At 47.3% G+C, this 17842-nt stretch overlaps 1 protein-coding gene across 1 annotated transcript in view; it reads right to left on the reverse strand.

Moving 5' to 3' along the window:
* LOC105186393 (serine protease inhibitor dipetalogastin) overlaps positions 1-17842 on the reverse strand; it is a 29722-nt gene that overhangs the window by 10640 nt on the left and 1240 nt on the right. The gene's annotated exons all lie outside the window — the stretch shown is intronic.

Below are 17842 nucleotides of genomic sequence, written 5' to 3' on the forward strand. Positions count from 1 at the left end.
GCGCACGTACCAGTCGAGATCGATAACGGCTGAAATAAAGATCGGTTTAACGAACCGAAACGATTTCGTATAGTCGCGCGCGAATGTGCCGCGCGGCTCGTAAGTAAAACGATTAATGTCGAGTGTGTCATCCTTTGTTCTTACTTCCTTCGTGATCGATATCGGCGAGTCGACGGTAGAAGAAGGAGGAGAATCAGCTGACCGGACATAGTGACCATTCTCGACGGCGGATACGAAACTCTTTGCGCGCCTTGTGAAATTCATTTCACCGACGACACCGGCTTACTTTCTCTCCCTGTCGTCTCTTCCTCTCTCAGCTTTATATCTATTCGCTTCATCCATCGATGGATCTTTTCATTCGCAACGCGATTATTATTCAGCTCCTCGGTCGGTTCCTCCTTCTGGCAAATACTCGGGGGAAATTGGTGTCGTATCGTATCGCACACGCGCTCGCACGCTTGATGGATGCATCTCGGTGCTGTGTCGCGCGCGAAAACCAGAAATAGAAGTGAAACCAGGCAAGACGAACAAGCTCGCGCGCCGGTCGTAATTGATGGCGGAGCGATCGCGCATATTACGCGGCTACAAGTTCGCGCAGTATGCGGCACGCGTTTACTATGCACCGGCTACGCGCATGAATCGGACTCGCACGCACGCACGCACGACATGCTCGCTAGTCCGCGGAGTTATGTAGTAATCGCGGCCTCCTCTCGAATCCGCTCGAATCCTTCGGCAACGAACGCTCGTTAAGAAGCGTGACAAATTGAAGGAAGCGTTGACCGCGTGTGTGCCTCACGGCGACCGTTCGACTAAATAGATTTTACCATTTTTAACGACACAATTACCGGGCGTGCCGCACGCATCCCGTTATCCGTTATCCCGTGCGCGAGCTATTTCGACAAGTTAAGATCTGTTCGCGGAGAAATCGAGTCCGTTCCTGGATTGATTTATTGGAGCCTTATGCAATGATTAAACGGTCGACGTGATAATGATAAGATAATCGTCGGCCACAACGTCGGTTGACAACGGCACCGAGCGCACGGCACCGAATCGCAGTCGAAATTATCCTTGTCCCTCCTCGTTCCGCGTTTCTGCTCACGTCGCTTATTGCACGGGCGTGCGAGATTGGAACTCGACGATTCATTCCGGTCACTATGCGGGACGCGGAAAAGAGTCTCCCTCGGCCAAGTGGAAGAGAGATCGCGCTCCTCGTGCGCGCGCTTACTTTATACGTCAGGAGGAAAATATGCGCACGCTCGGTGTATAAATTATCGTTCGGACAGTCGTCCGGCTCAGCTCGCACGTCGTCCACTACTATACGAAACATTAAAATACGTATATTCGTTCGTTGTTTACATGCTGTTTACATTGATGGCTAATGTCACCGTCCGAACGGTCAATCTTAAAGTTAATGTCCACTCAAGGCGCCCGCGAATACATTCGGATCGATCGAATGCACGCCGACAGTATTTTTTCTTTTTTCTTTTCTTCTTTTTTTATACGAAATAAACTTGCGGGACCTTGACGCACTATTTTTACAGATTATGTCTTCATTAGCTCTTGCAAAATTTTCTGTCGATAGGGTGCCATATTAAAGTACATATAACGCGATAATGAATCATCTTTCATTCAAATGACGAGCTTGCACCGCTCTTCCATCGTGCGTTCCAATTGTTATTACAATTTATTTCCTTCGGCTCACATACTATTCATTCACCCATATATCATTCACCGATCCATTCGGTCCGGTGAATAATAGACAACCCGATTCGCGATTCTAAATCTCCGATCCGTGTCTACGTCTATGACTGATTCCACGGGTATTTAGGATCGCGCAAAGTAACTTCCAGCCTCCGGCTCGAGCGATCTTGATCAATGTGTCCTCGCGTAATTATGTGCGCTCGCGAGACGCTACTGCCGATATAACGTCAGTTCCAAAGACGCAAAGTCGTACCGTAACCGACCATTCGCGCAGTCGATAGCGTCAAAATCACAGGAGTTCGTGCTCGGTCGTACGATCAGTTCCGTGCTCTCTCAGTGACGGCGCCGGCAGCGGCAGCAGCAGCAGCAGCAGCAGCAGCAGCAGCAGCAGCATTGGGGGTCGGCGGGGCCGATCGTCCTGGCGCGCTGCGCTGCGCTCTTTATCGCCGCGAAACGATCTCGTCTTCCTCATAGCATTGTCCCGTAACACGTCCGTACAGTGTTGCATTAACGAGGCATTGCAGTGCTCGCGCTTCTCTGCACGCGTGTACGCTGCACGGGGAATGATGTAATTACGAAATTGTTTTACCCTACTTTCAAGTGGAAAGCACCGAGAACTTGGACTTTCTGGAAGCTGGAACGCGGCCGTTACCGCGGCGCGACGGTCCGAATAAAAGTAACATTCACAGAATGGCGTATCCGCGTAAAATTTTAATTTTTCGTTAGAGATTCTCCGTAGTCATATGGCACGGAAGGAAAGGAAAACTGCTCGAATTCAGCGAGGAACGAACCAAACGCGTTTTGGTCGGAGAAAACACAATTTCTGCGGGGTTAAAAGCGAATTTGGTTCACAAGAAACAGAGAGATTCTACTTCTTTCGAAACCAAAACGAATCGGTTCGGTTCGTTCATTAGCGCGCTGATGCAACTGAATGACACTTTTCTCTCCGTGTGTGACCATTAGTTGTGTAATGAATAAGAGATAAGTTTAAATCTATCGTCGTCTATATGAAAAAACCTATTGAAATTCACCTATTGAGTCGAGAAGAAAGAGATGAAAACGATTTCCACGATAATTCACTTTGGCGTATAGACTGTCACCGCATAGACTGTCGGCGCAAAGACGCCCGGCAACAAATCGCCCGTGCGATAAATCGCACGCATCGTGTCAGTGTCAGTGTCAGTGTCAGTACAGATACCGGTGAAATTTATTTTTGCGCTTAAAATGTATGATTTGCATTAATGTTTAAGAGGAAAGGAAAGAAGGAGGGGAGGGGGAGAGGTATTATATCGCTCGGTATTACAGCTTAATAATTAAACGACCGATGAATACAATGTCGTATCACGAGATGACAGTGCAATTTAAAACGAGCTGAGAGAATGCCGCGGCCACCTGATCGCGATGGTGTTCTCTCAAAGGAGGCGGGGGCGGGCGGGGGGGGATGAAGCATTCGCGCGGACACATACCGATCGGTATGTACCGGTCGGTACCGGTTCGCCGGTCGTGTGATCTGTTATAACTGTAGACGAGCCGGTATCGTGTTTCAAAACGTGTGACAAAAAACTAATTAAATCGCGGGATACGGCCGAGTGGACTCGCGTGCGGGGATAAAGGCGCTCGCTCGATCCATTTCTCACGATTATCTACGTCCGTACGTACGCACAACGAGAAAGGGTGATCGCGTGCCGGAAACGAGGAAGGGCCTTAGGCGGCTGCCTAAGATCCAAACGCCAACAATGGCGTTCGCGTGGAAGAAAATGATTGGACGCGAGGCGCGATTAATTTTGCACGACGATCGTGCGCGGATCGTGCCCGCCGAAATGATTTGCACACGCTAATCGAAAAGTGAATTTTGTCGCGTTGCGCGGCGGCTCGACAAACGTAACGTTTCGACAAGCGTGTTCGCGAGCGCGTGGCACGCATCACGCATCTTCATTTCGCTTCGTTTTGATCGAACGTACGTTCGAATGCGCGTGTGTTGCACGCGCGTCGCATATATCGTTGGTCCTGCGCCTTTTTTCAAGGTGCACCTCTTTATAACAAAACAAACAGCTTTGTGACAAAATTGGTATTTTAATCAAACAATCAGCTAGACACAGTATACTGGATGAAAAGCAGAGGAAAGATAACAGACAGTTGTGCGTCTGTCGTAATCAATCAACTCAACTCGTCATCAGCGCCGCGGGCTCAATTCCACGATGAAATGTAATAAAACGCGAACTAATGTGGTGGACGCGCTAAATCCGCATTGGCTCCGCCAATTAACGCCTCCGACATTCACGCCTCGTCCCGACGAACCGACGCGACCTGACCGGTGTATTCAAAGAGAGAGATCCTGGATTCCAGGGAAACAGATGTCGGAGCATCGCGCGGAATTCGTTACCGCTTGATCCCCTCGGCCAGGAACTTGAGAATGCTAAGTCGAAGTCTCTTCGTAATTTATTTCCAACGAGCTCCCGTAGGCGCGCAGTAAGTAAAGGAGTCACAGTCGCTCACGTCGCACGTCCCCGTCATTTTTCTCCGGTAAATGACCTGCGATTCGAGCCAAGCTCCGAGATACGCAATATCGATGTTTGAAATAGCGCGGTTCCGCGCTATTTTAGCACGACTCGCCGCTAAAAAGTTTGATCTTTTCAGATCGCTTATACACACACGACACCGCAATAACAATGACGCGAAAGGCTGTGATCCGGCTCTGAAACGTTACTCGCCCTGTTATTAAGCAATGAAAAAGAAAGAAAAAGAGAAGAAAAGAAGCGAGAGCAAAGACGACCAAGAGCGCGCGAGCGCGCGCACGACCCCCTTTCGAGAGCCTCTCGTCCCACTTGCATGCTTTTAACCCCAGCTCTCCGAGAACCCTACTACGCGATGGGGTCTTTTGCGCGCGTGATCGTACACGCGTTCGCGCGGATCAGTATGTGTGCCGTCGTCGATCGCGATTTAAGTGGCGAACTTGTAAGTGGAGTACTGGGGCGAAAAACTGCCTCCGAGCGCGCGAGTACGTGGCATGCGTACACGTGTGTGCGTATATATATATATATATATATATATATACGAGAACGATACGCCGCGGCCGTTCCGTTGTCGATCCGTTAGATCGGAGAAACCTTCGATCAGCCGCTGCGACGACAAGGACGACAACGACGTTGACGAGAGGAAGAAGGAGCGCACGAGGAAAAAGAAGGAAAAGAAGAAGAAGTAGAAGAAGAAGAAGAAGAAGAAGAAGGAGAAGAAGGAAAAGAAGGAGAAGAAGGAGAAGAAGGAGAAGAAGGAGGAGAAGGAGGAGAAGAAGAAGAAGGAGGAGAAGAAGAAGAAGGAGAAGAAGAAGAAGAAGAAGAAGAAGAAGAAGAAGAAGAAGAAGCACATAAAGTCGCGCGTCGTACTACTTCCTCTTCTGTCCATATTCGCAACCCGGCCGACCGCCTTTTTCTCGTCGGTGTGGAAACTGCGGCACGCACGTTCGCACCTTTTTCCGTAGCCGCGACTACCCACCTCGTGGTACGCGCGCCGCGGCCGCAATGACGATAATTCATCGCGACGCGACGCGTTTGCGAGCATGCCCAATCGTATCGGTCGCTGTGCGCGACGCGTGTTAACAGTTGATCATTTTAACCGAGTGGTAAATCGAGTAAATCGAGCGCTTCGCTATTGACGACCGACGTCGTCCGAGAGCGTTGATTTATTGCACTGCGAATCACTGCAAAGCGCACGCCGCGCGCACGTCGTGTGTTTGCGCTTCGCGCAGCGAAACTTCCACTCAGAGACGCAATCAGATGCGAATTCAGACGCGATGTTGCGCGTCATTGCCCGGATTATCGACCGATTTCCGATCGAGGATATATAACATAACGTCGAGACGTTTCCTCGGATTCGGCATCAGGCGCAAATCAGGTCTTTCGTCGCCACCGTCTTGACGCTTGAATCCGCTCCGAATCGAGTCTAGAACCGTCTCGGGGCACAGTTCTCGGGGTCCGATTTCCAATTCTGCCCTCTCTACGCCCGGCTCTCGAGTGCAGGCTCAAAAGTCGTAACGCCGCGGCCGCGTCGCAATCTGTCGTCTCGGAAGGATAATCACGCGGCCGATGCAAAGGTGAAATGCGAGCGCGTATCCTTCTGATCTTGAGACGCGCGCGGCGGAAAGTAAATTGTCATATTCTCGTGCGCGGAGACGAGCTTGTTTCCTGCGTGCGTTGCGCACCAATGAAACGTAACACGCGACTCGTGTGGGACTCGCGAGATGCGCCAGTTGCCCACTTTCGCGTTGCTTTCACGCTAGTGCGAGCTCAATTTTGATCATCCAGCCGCGGGCTATCTACTGATAGCGCAATTGAAACCGCATGCGCGGCTCCCATGCGCGCACTTTCGCGCCTCGGCGCCGGAGGCGTCGTTATAATCTCGAGGGCGTTTAACACGCGGGACGATATACATATATCTCGGATGTTGTAAGGTCGAGGTAAATTTATCGCCATTTCGCACGAAGGTGCGAGACATACACAACCGCGCGCGCGCGCGTGTATATCTCATGTGCGCTGTTACGCGCGGCGAAACGGCAGCGACTTCTTGCGCGACACGAAGCGAAGCGAGCAGGCGGTTAGGTAATCTCGAGTTTCCGAACTCCGGAAGTATTCAACGCAAATTAGTTTAGCCGACTAGCGACAGCGGCAAAAATCGTGCGGCAACGAATCGTGCTGCACGGTGCAAATCGTGAACTTCTCGACCGCGCGAGCGTCTTTATTCGGATGAATTAATTATCTTTTCATTTCTCCGCGGCGGGACGACGCAGACCGAGGACGAGCTATAGACTGGTAAATGACACCAGTCGGCCAGTCCAGACATTCCACGCGAATTTGAATAACGGGAGTACAATGGCACACTAGCTGCGTGTGTGTGTGTGTGTGTGTGTATAACGTTACCGCAAGTGGAAGCAAGTATTTCAACAAGCGCTTTCTTGCGAATTCCGCTACGAATTCTTAACGAGATCGCTCGACCGACGAGGCGAGGCGAGGCGAGGCGAGGCGAGGCGAGACGAGGCGAGGCGAGGTGATCCAAATGAACTTTTAAGGAAACAAGGAAAAAAGGGTAGAAGACGAAATACGCGCACGAGGGATACTTGTGTGTTATTTGCGGCAACTCGCGAGATTCCTCACGCGATCCGTCGGATAGAGTAAATCCGACAGTCGCGATTTTAATACACGGAGAAAATATTCTCAGAGATATTAATTATTCGTGTATACACCATTGATCTCCCTCTTCCGCGTGTGTCACACGAGCGAGCGAGTGTTTGGAAATTATCGTAGAACTGTAATAAAACAAAATAATTACAACAGCACTTGAAGGATTAAATGAAGGGTGCGCGATGTGGCGCGCTGGTGCAATAAACGCATCGCTGAATCGCACAGCTATGAAAGAGATGTAATCCTTTGTCGCTCTATCGTCCATGCAGCGACGATGGCGGTGGAGCTTATGGAAGCCGGAATTGCATAGGGATTATATACGTAGTTACACACTTCACCTGAGAGAGAGAGAGAGAGAGAGAGAGAGAGAGAGAGAGAGAGAGAGAGAGAGAGAGAGAGAGAGAGAGAGAGAGTGAGAGAGACAAGGATTGCACGATTGCGTTGAGATAACACGTATGCGACATACGTGTAGACGTTGCGCGTTTAGCAAATGCCAATATCGTACGCGCGTGATCTACACCAGCGACCGGCTCGGTGATAATAGACAGCAATAACAACAGTAATAATCTAATGGCTTCTCACACACCTCTTATTTTATATTTAACGGCTTATTTAATTACACGCGGCACTTTATGCTAAATTCTACGCAGATTATACGCAGATATTGCAATTGTTACACTACCGATATCAACGTAATACACAATAGTTATGCTTATGCATAACGCTCCGCGTAGAGCCATATGTGAAAAACAAAACGGCAAAAATTCGATTCTACATTTTTCATTTGTTTCTTTCATGAGTAATCTCAACACTTTTGGTTGCGCGCAGCTTGTTGTTACCACTTTTGTTACTGCACTCTGTGCACAAGTCATAATGATTTGATTACGCTACCGTCGTTATTTGTCGCTTTCATACTTGTACTTTTTTTATACTATTGATTGATTGAGTGCACCATTGATTCCCGCAAGAGGATAGACCGTCGTCGTTTAACGCGTTTAATGACTGTTTTGCCGCAAAGAAGATCCCTATGGGCAACCTTACGACCCTCATATCTCTCTTCGTGTTTCTGCGCTCTCCGCCGTTTCTGCTCCATCTAACAATCATTGGCACACATTGGTTTCATGATCTTCAATCGTTGACTAAAATGACGTTTCATTGGTGGCGCGCGCGAAAAAAACGAGAACAAAACGGGAAAGTCATTGATACGATGTTATTCTTTCTATGTAGTGCCTCCTAGTGCGTCGAGACTCGTTGCTTACTGTCTCTGCCGATCACAATCTCTCGACTCGTCTCGATGCGCAGAGAGATGTGGAGTGGCGCAGTTGGCTCTCGCTTCGCGTTTGATCGAATACGCTGAATGACGGTTGAATGACGGTGTTTGTCGATCAAGCTCGAGTGAAAGCTCTCGCCGTTTGATTCGAGGGAGATGAATCGTTGTTAGGTGGCGACAGCTTCTCAGCGGTTCACCGTGATAATAGTGCACACGAAAGCGTGCGACCTCGACCTTACCTCCATACCTACTTAAGTCTAGGTCAGGGTTTCATCGTCTTCCGATTGCAGAGGAGAACGACTGTGCGCGCGGTTATTAACCGAGAAAACTATCGCGCTAACCTCGAGAGAGGATCTCTAATGGCTTATTGCGCGAGCTTCGTATCGTAATCATTCGTTTCTTCTCTTAATAATCTCTTCCCGTCAGCTTTCCCCCATCCGTCGTCCACGCACAGTTTCTCGCGCTTCTGTGCTCGTACAACGTAAACGAACACGAGGCACAATGTTGTGCGAGGTAACCGTAAATCCCTGCGCTATAATTGAAACTGCCAACAGTTAAACACTTGTCACTTTGGCCGTTGAAGCTATCGGTGATGCGCGTTTCGTCGCAAGTTATATCGAGAGCGACTAGAACGGAGCGCAAGCATCGCGCGATAGTCCATGGAAAGTCGGAGCTTCCGGCTACCTTTTGCGAAGCGCTTTTAAAGTGCGAGTTCCTTGTGAGACCTGCATCGAAATGCATGCGGAATATTACCGCGTTGATGCATATCCCAAGTCGTCGACGCCGACGCCGACGCCGACGCCGAGTCTCCGAATGCAAGCGATATCTTTGATGTTGATGTCCATCAGAGTGCTCATTTGCATTCGCCCGTGAAAAAAATGTGCAAATACATTGGGAAACGGTGGGAGAAAATATTCCGTGTTTCGAGAGTGCCGCCGCCGCCGCCGCCGCCGTCGCCGCTTGACATTATTCTTTCGCGACAGCGGAAATTACGTCTTCATACATCATCAGGGATATACGCGCACGCGTAGATTTTCTCGAATATAACAGGTAGATAATGCGCAATGTATGTAAAATGAGACGTTACGGAGCGATTTGACGACTCCACGGCTTTGCACGCTCCACGACAGTCTCGCTGCCTTCCACTTTGCATGTCTCGTTCGAAGTCGAGTGACATGAAATAAACGTGATATGCATGCTATTATACCATCCAGGCGTAAATACCGTACGTTATTCTTCGTGTGAGTACCTGTGATTCCTCGTGCGCGCAGAATTCCGGAGCTCTTCTCTCTCTCTCTCTCTCTCTCTCTCTCTCTCTCTCTCTCTCTCTCTGCCTCCCCCTCCCCCTCTCTCTCTCTCTCTCTCTCTCTGCCTCCCCCTCCCCCCCTCTCTCTTGTTTTAGTTCGTTGAGACTTTGGGACGCGTTAATTTGTAAAGAAAGAAATTGTAAAGAAAGAGGAAAGAATCTGAAGCATAATTTGTCGCAACGGATTTGTCGCGCGGGTGAAAAAGTTAAACGAAAACAAATTATCGAGAACGCAACCGTTCGGTTACGGTGTAAAGATTTACGAATGTACACGAGTGCACACACGCGCGGACATGTTGTCTCTCGCAACATGTCAAGGTATATACTTAATATATAATACAATAATTGTAAATAATATACATTTCTCGTTCTCGATCGTTAAATTAATTATATATTAGCGTGCCGAGACGATACACGCGGGACCACTTGAGGCACACGGCGGAGCAAATGCAAGTAATGAGTAGTTATCTCGATAACGCGTCACGACAGTTGATTAACACACACACTTATACACGAAGATCGTTGGGGCGGTGGTTTAATTTACATCTCGCGAGCCAATCGGTAGCAAGCCATCGAACGTGTTGCTCACGATTCGGTTGCATACGTACAAATGAGTATTCGCATGCAAGATATTATAGACGTATCTCTCTCTCACACATAGCTCGCACACACATTGGAGCGCTCTTCGTTTATATACTTGATTAATCTCCCGCGATATCTGCAACATTGTTTGTGCTGTGCGTACAGTTGACAGTTGATCGTACGAGATCGATGCGACTGATCGCGCAGATCGATACTACGTGTTCTCCCGCGAGCGATATACTTGCTTGACATTCGCGAGGACACGTTCACTGGGTCTTCGGGTCAGCAAAGTAAGCCAAGCATCGACGGATGAATCGACCAGAATAACGGTGTCCAAAGTCTGACCCGCGTGACTACCGAAGGTGCAATCGTCGTAGACTTGCTGTCCACTCGTTCGATGCTTAATGACTAATGTATGTCGACTGCGAGTTAATGATATCTGATTCGCGCGAGCCAGGCTTCACTGAGAAACGTATTATTATTTCTTATTAGAGCAAAACGCTCGTCTTATAAAATCGTAGCGAAAAGTCAAGTGTCGTCGCGTCGCGTCGCGTCGCGTCGCCACGGTGAAACGATCTGAGTGTTTATCACCGGATGATTGACAAATCGAGCTTTTCGCTCGACAGTTTTCGACGGCGATTTCTAATGATCAATTAACGTTGCGACGTCAGCACGACAACCATTAACCAGTCACTTTTCTTCTGTTTCTTCGTTTTTCTCTTCTTTTTCCTTTATTTCCAGATTCTGAGATCGATCAAGCATGAAAATTTTTCTAAAGAAAAACGATCGACTGACACATTCGAGAGAATATGCACATTTCACAAAAGAAAAGCAACAATATTATCATGAGAGAGAGAGAGAGAGAGAGAGAGAGAGAGAGAGGGAGAGAGAGGAGTCCTTATGCGTCGAATAGATCAGTCGATTATGGAAAGTTGTAATTTTATTATCGTATTTAAATGAAGAAACTAGCTATCGTCGATCATCAACGAGACGCGCAACATCTTTTATCTCCCGCCCCCTCATGTCCTCTCATGTACTAATGTTATTGATGATTGATAAAGAAAACGAGACGCGGAACGAGTCGAACAAGTTATCCTGTTGATAATTAGTATAAACAGCCGTGTTGATCTCATTCGATCAACACGGATTTACGACGATACATCATCTTTATCATTATTTCTTTACATGTAATAACAATTCAGCTATTTCAACATATAGATACGACTAATAATGAATCACTTTAATCAATTACGTCCAACACGATGTCTAACACGATGAACGTCATCAACGATCGTTTCTCACGAGACGAAATCTCACGTACACACCGAGAAAACGAAGCCTCTAACACGAAAGTTCGTGTACACTTTCGTGAAAGTACCGTCCTGGTATTCCTGGGCGAAACTAAAGTAATATGCGAGGCGAAATAAAAATTAACAATGAACAGGAATCGTGACTACGATGTATATTCAGTGTTTAATGAATAATTTACATTTAACGCATTTTCTATGCGCTACCGCGCCGTTTCGCATATTATCAAGCGGTGCCGACACACGACACAAGGAAATAACATTCAGATAGCATCTACTGCAGTGCATATACAAGTGTGAGCGCCTTTCCTTTCTTTATTAATTTATACATTAACGCAACATCGTAGGTAATTGCAGGAATCTTCACGGCCGTGTGCCTTGTGCTTGACTTTTGCATCCGTTCGGCTCTCGCGCGATTCAGATACCGCGATAATTTTGGCGATTCTTCCGATTTGGCGTGGCTTTAATGCGAACACGGCACAAGTTCACGTTGAAGCACACATTATTTACATGCGTATGTTTTCGATTAATTAACCGCAAATCTCCGGCTGCGCATAATGTGTGTTAGCAGTTGATCAATAGGTTTGCGGCCATAATCGTGCCAATTGGGATTGATGTTTCGGCTTTATCAATCTCGTCAGAATGAAGCGGGACGAAATTAAATTAAACATGAATTTGTTGAATAACCAAAAAGTTGCTTAGTCCTTAGCTTTAGAGAATCAGTCGGAATAATTCGTCGTTCGTACGTCGTGTAACCACGTTGTACCCATTACAGTTTCAACGTCACGGACACAAGCGGGTCGTGCAAATATTTTCAGAGTATTTTCGAATAACGGTAAGAGGTCGGCCTGAAATCGTCTGAAAAAACAGATTGGAGAGAACGGATCATAGAGCGTAGCGTGAGAAAGAACGAAATAAAGCCTGAATAAGACGACACAGAAACAACACCTATACGCGTAAGTAAGAATCTCATTCAAAGAGCTAACTGTATCTCTTGTCGACCCGCCGCATCATGCAGCACAGCTGCGCTTGCTATTGAGAACATGCACAAACACAATGCAAATATAATGAAAATATGTTGCGAAAAAATTCCTGCCGAATAAATCGTGCCCTGTAGTCGCGCGTAATGTCGTGCATTGAAGCACCGAAGATCTGAGAATTTCAAACCTCTTCTTGTTGTAAATATTTCCCTCGTTATCGAGAACGTATACGAGAACAGACTGTTGTTTCGGTAAGTATAGATAGCCAATTCCGCCCATCGTTAAATACATATATTGTCGGTCCTCTACTAGTCCTAAACACGGCTTACAAGCGCACACTTGATTTATTCGGCCAGATCTCCAATCGATAGATGTGCTGTTGCAAATCATTTAACGGATATGGTACAGCGGCTATATATAAATATAGAACAATTGAGTGCGCGCAATCGCACTCTTCTGCGATTTCGTACTGCGTTCGCGACGACGTATATTCGTGTACGTACACGGGAATAACGTAACCGACCGTGTGTCTCGAGCGTGCATGGCATTACGGCAATCTACGGAATATGCCATTAATTAAGAATGAGGAAACGAATAGAGTGATAAATTTCACAGAATATCCACCTCGCAAGGCGAAAACAGTCTCGCTCTGACCGTTAGTAAACATGGTGCATACATAATTAGCGATTACGGGACCCTCGCACTAATTGGCACGCGTCCGTCGTTTTCCAGTTTTCCGGCGATCGTGACCGCTACGATCGGTCACGATCGTTTGTAATTACTGAGGCACCTGAGCGCGCGCGCGCGCGCGCGCTGTGTAATGAATTCATTATCAAGGCCTCTTTTACGAACGTTTCAGCCGTATCACGACTGAAACGCGAAGACGCGCCGCGTACACGATCATCTTGTTATTTTCACGTCGCGCACGTCGATCGTCGGGCTCGCCCGTCCGTAAAATGGTGCACGTTTAAACGGAAAGTAGTTATAAACGCATCCTGGCTACTTAAATCGTTTCCTTTAATGAACGAGCAAATGATTGCTCTATTTAGGCCGCGATTAAGACCTTATGAATATCGATGTTAATATAATTGAAGTTAACAAGCTACGCATAAACGACGCATTATGCGATTAAACGAACAGCTCGTTCCGAGGCCATTGTCAACACGTATTGGAAACAAGAAAGTATAGATAATGTTAAAGAATTATATTGTATAAGGGAAAATTGTCGTAAATTTGCATTTTCCTAAAACAGAAAGATTATGTACTAAAAAAGACAGTTTGAACAAAAATTTATCGACTTTTCTCCGATGTTTCGTAACAAAATTTTAATTTTCTTAAAACGCCTATCTTTTATAGAGGCCTAAAAATAAATTCTTTGTGAAGATGATGCGCCTTTTGCTCTTTGAAGGATTGCTAATGTGGTAATATATATATATATATATATATAGCACATTTGTCCCGCAATCGCAGCCAAATTGTTCGACTCGTAAACGAGGCAAGTAATTGGAATAGGATCACTCAAAAGAAGAACCTAGATATCTACATTAAAAAGTCAACGAACCGAAATACTTTTAGGTCATCTTTTATTAAAAAACGATTCTCAGACGCTCGATTAGCATTGGATAGCGTACAAGGAGCGAATATATCGCGTGTTTTGTAATTCGTTTAACGGATTTACAACCCACGTGGATAATATTTCACATCATTTAAAATTAACATATGCATAATCAGCAGTAGGATAACGGGTGAATGTTTCTCGATTTATTTCACATTTGCATTGTTCGTTCATGTTTGATTTTCATTGAACAAATCGAGAGAAGAGATTTTATCGATTTTGTCTGCGCTGCGGAAAATTCAAGAGCAAAATTCTAATATACAAGATGTTTGAAGTGGCTGGCTGCGTGAAGCAGGTTTCCACATTTTACTACCGACCAAGAATAGAAAGATTTATGAATCTCTAGACAAGTGCCTCAACTTGAGGAGAGAGAGAGAGAGAGAGAGAGAGAGAGAGAGAGAATACGTTGAAAAATGGTGTACACGAATGTGTATTTTTAAGACGCACAAATATGTCAGTAGAAATAAAAAAGTTACATGAGCTAGGAGCCTCAGCTTTCAGACTTGCCCTCGCAGACGATGATTGCTCGATTTCTTTAGATTTGATCAATTACCGCGGGGAATAAGAGCCAATGAAAGCGACTCGCGCCAAGACAATGGTTCACTGGGGACGATAAAGTAGTTTGCAATTTTCGAGCTGTGTGGGCCTGCGTCCAACTCTCTCTCTCTCTCTCTCTCTCTCTCTCTCTCTCTCTCTCTCTCTCTCTCGATCGCTCTGCTCGTTTCTCGTGCCTCGTCACAAATTGCACCGACGAACGATCAAACGACAAAGAGAGGTGATCTCGTTGAAGAATTAAAATCTCATCAGGCATCTCGGAAGAAACAAGTGTGTTTGTGTGAATAATTGCGAAGAAATGACAGGTTTAGAGATTAAGCAGCGACGGGTCACTTTGCGACGAGTTCTCAGCGATGATATAAATAATTACACTCAAATAGGACAGTAAAGGTGCTTCTCATTCGTGCCTCTTGAAAATTTCTCGCGAAAACGCGGACTTTGGAAGTAAAAATCGCGCGACAAAGATCCTGAAAGCTCTCTTTTCATTTCTCACGTCGGGGCTCATAAATCCGGCTTTAACAGCGCGCGTTTTGTCGCGAGCTTCATCCCGCGCGCCGCTTCGTCCGCGTGTACGCGCCTTTGCGCGTGATTTATCGTCACTGATGGCTTAATGAAATTTGCGACGTCGTGAAGCGGGAATCAAGCGAGGCGATGGTGTGGTGCGCGATTAGTGGACGAAAACGGCCTCGTATCATGGCGTTGGAACGCGTAAGCAAGGGAAGGCGCGCCATATGCGCGATCCGACGCTGATTACGTCGTAATTAATTACTGGGTATTAGGAGTCCAGTAAAACCCCTTTAACTATTGTTAATTGGGAAATAAAATGTCCCTCCACGCTACGCATTCTCTCCCCTCAATCACGACGGCAGTAAAAATATAATCGTCGCAATTGGCCCGCCGACGATCATCCTAATTTATGTCTATTTTATCATCCTTATTTATCTCTGTTCCATGCGTTGTTGTCGTCGTTGTGTGAAAAGTTTATTACGTTTCTACACGATCCTGGACCTTTGCCCGCGTATTAAAACTCGCACGATTTTCATGCATCCAATCTCCAAAATCCGAGAGAATATAAGCGATAATACAAGCGAGAGAGAGAGAGAGAGAGAGAGAGAGAGAGAGAGAGAGAGAGAGAGAGAGAGAGAGAGAGAGAGCAAAGTATGCATATACTGCCTTGATCGGCAGCGATTAAAGCTGACGTATGAATCCGCGTTGATTCATACAATTTGTAAATGTGGCACGCGGCTAATCGCCGCGGATTATTTAATTACGATGCGATACGTCGGCGATTAATTAATCAAGGAATAAATTGCGCGACTCGCTCGATAGCTCGGTCGTTGGAGCCATTATCGTCGCGGCAGCTCAGACGTGAACTCCGCGTTTCCCGACTCGGCGGCGGCAACAGTCGCGATGCATACCGGGCCGTCATTATAGGCCGCGGATCGGAAGTTCGTTACGACTGAGGTGAGAGGGTTTCACTATCGTTAAAGACTCCGTCAGAGAGTCTCGTTACTCGCGGGTTCTCACGCTGCGCGACGTAACGCGCACTCGCAGTCGCGTTGCGCGAGTCCTTTTGCGCACCGCGAGCGTTTTGTGGATTTCCAAACTCGTTCGTACGAACAAGTTTTAGCGACAATTAGCATACTTAATTAAGCGCGTCAGTCCCGCTAACTCGTCGTTTTGCACGTTATATGTGCCCGGTTGAACACCCGAAGCGACCTATACGAGGCCCTTTATGCACTCGCAGTAGCGTAACCATCGCTCGACCGCGAGAGAGAGAGAGAGAGAGAGAGAGAGAGAGAGAGAGAGAGGGAGAGAGAGAGAGAGAGAGAGAGAGAGAGAGAGAGAGAGAGAGAGAGAGAGAGAGAGAGAGAGAGAGAGAGAGAGAGAGAGACCCGTCGCGTATTTCTCGGAGCTATGCGCGCGTGCATGTCGCGGAGATAAGACTGGAGGAATGATGATGGAACTGCGGGCGTGAGAGAGAGGGGGAGAGGATTTATCTTACGACTACAAACGGGCATCATTTAGCAGCGGTACGGACTCCCGGAATAAATTCAATCGCCGTAAACCGATGAATCGAGCGGTTTTGATATAAGACGGGTACGTAAAGGAATAATTTCTCGCTGCAGTTGTGGCGGCTCTCCTCCTCGAAGACGAACGCTTTTCCGAGTCGCGTGATTACACGCGACTCTCGTATTAACGAGAGTAGAGGTTTGGCACGAGAGCCGATTACAACGTCTTCGGACGACAAAATTCCTAGTGACGACCGCGTCTCATCCCGACCGGACTGACCGTATCTGGATTTCTCCCGTTTGAAATTACGCGATCTTTGGCGGAAAAGCGCGCGCGCGTGCGTTTCACTCAATATTCTAGCCATCGTTGCTCTTGCTGTAAAAGATCGACGAAGAGATGTTCGATATCTCGTTGTCCCGCGAATATACAACCGTTAAGAGCCGAAAATGCGGCTCTTACGCGCGCGGTTACGCCATTGCCCACACGAAAGGGCCATACAGCGAACGTAAATCGGAGAGTCGCGAGAGGAAGAGGAACGAGATCGGCCCCGTGAGTCGACGACTCGTGCACGAGGATGCGAGCGTGCGAGAGATTAAAACGAAAAACTTGGCCTCCCTCTCGGCCTCCCTGTCCTACCTCTCTACCCTTTTTTCCTCCCTGCGTCTGAAAGAGCAGCTTCGTATTGGGCTGTGGCGGAGGATACCTTGCTGGGTTGCCTCTGCGGCGAGTTCAATGGGTGCTCTCCTCTCTCTCTCTCTCTACCGAAGCCCTTTGCCGAGGTCGAGGGGAAAGTGTGCGTCGATACGCATCGCATGTCCTATGTGTGTGAATTTCGGTCGGAAATTTCCCTCTTTATCCTGCGGCGCCCGTTTTCTCTCTCTCTCTCTCTCTCTCTCTCTCTCTCTCTCTCTCTCTCTCTCTCTCTCTCTCTCTCTCTCTCTCTCTGTCTCTCTCTGTCTCTCTCTGTCTCTCTCTGTCTCTCTCTGTCTCTCTCTGTCTCTCCCTCTCTCTCTCTCTCTCTCTCTCTCTGTCTCTGTCTCTCTCTCGCTCGCCCGCTACTCGCTCATTTACTTGTTGCTCCTCGCTGGTTCGTAGAAAGAAAACGGTTTTTTAATCACGGCTCCATACTCATAGACTGTAACTTCCGTGTGTCAGACCATAGGCAAATGGGAGATTTGAATTTTGCACCTCGACACATTTCTCCACCCGTCACCCAGACTAAAATAGCTGTTTAACCGCGTTCCCGCGATTTATGTCACAGCCGTTTGTTCTCTGGCAAATACGTTTCAAAAGATATCCTGTAATCTCCAAAGTAGTACGTGGTGCTCTACTAGTTGGA

Source organism: Harpegnathos saltator, unplaced genomic scaffold (assembly GCF_003227715.2).
Source record: "Harpegnathos saltator strain DR-91 unplaced genomic scaffold, Hsal_v8.6 scaffold515, whole genome shotgun sequence".
NCBI lineage: Eukaryota > Metazoa > Arthropoda > Insecta > Hymenoptera > Formicidae > Harpegnathos > Harpegnathos saltator.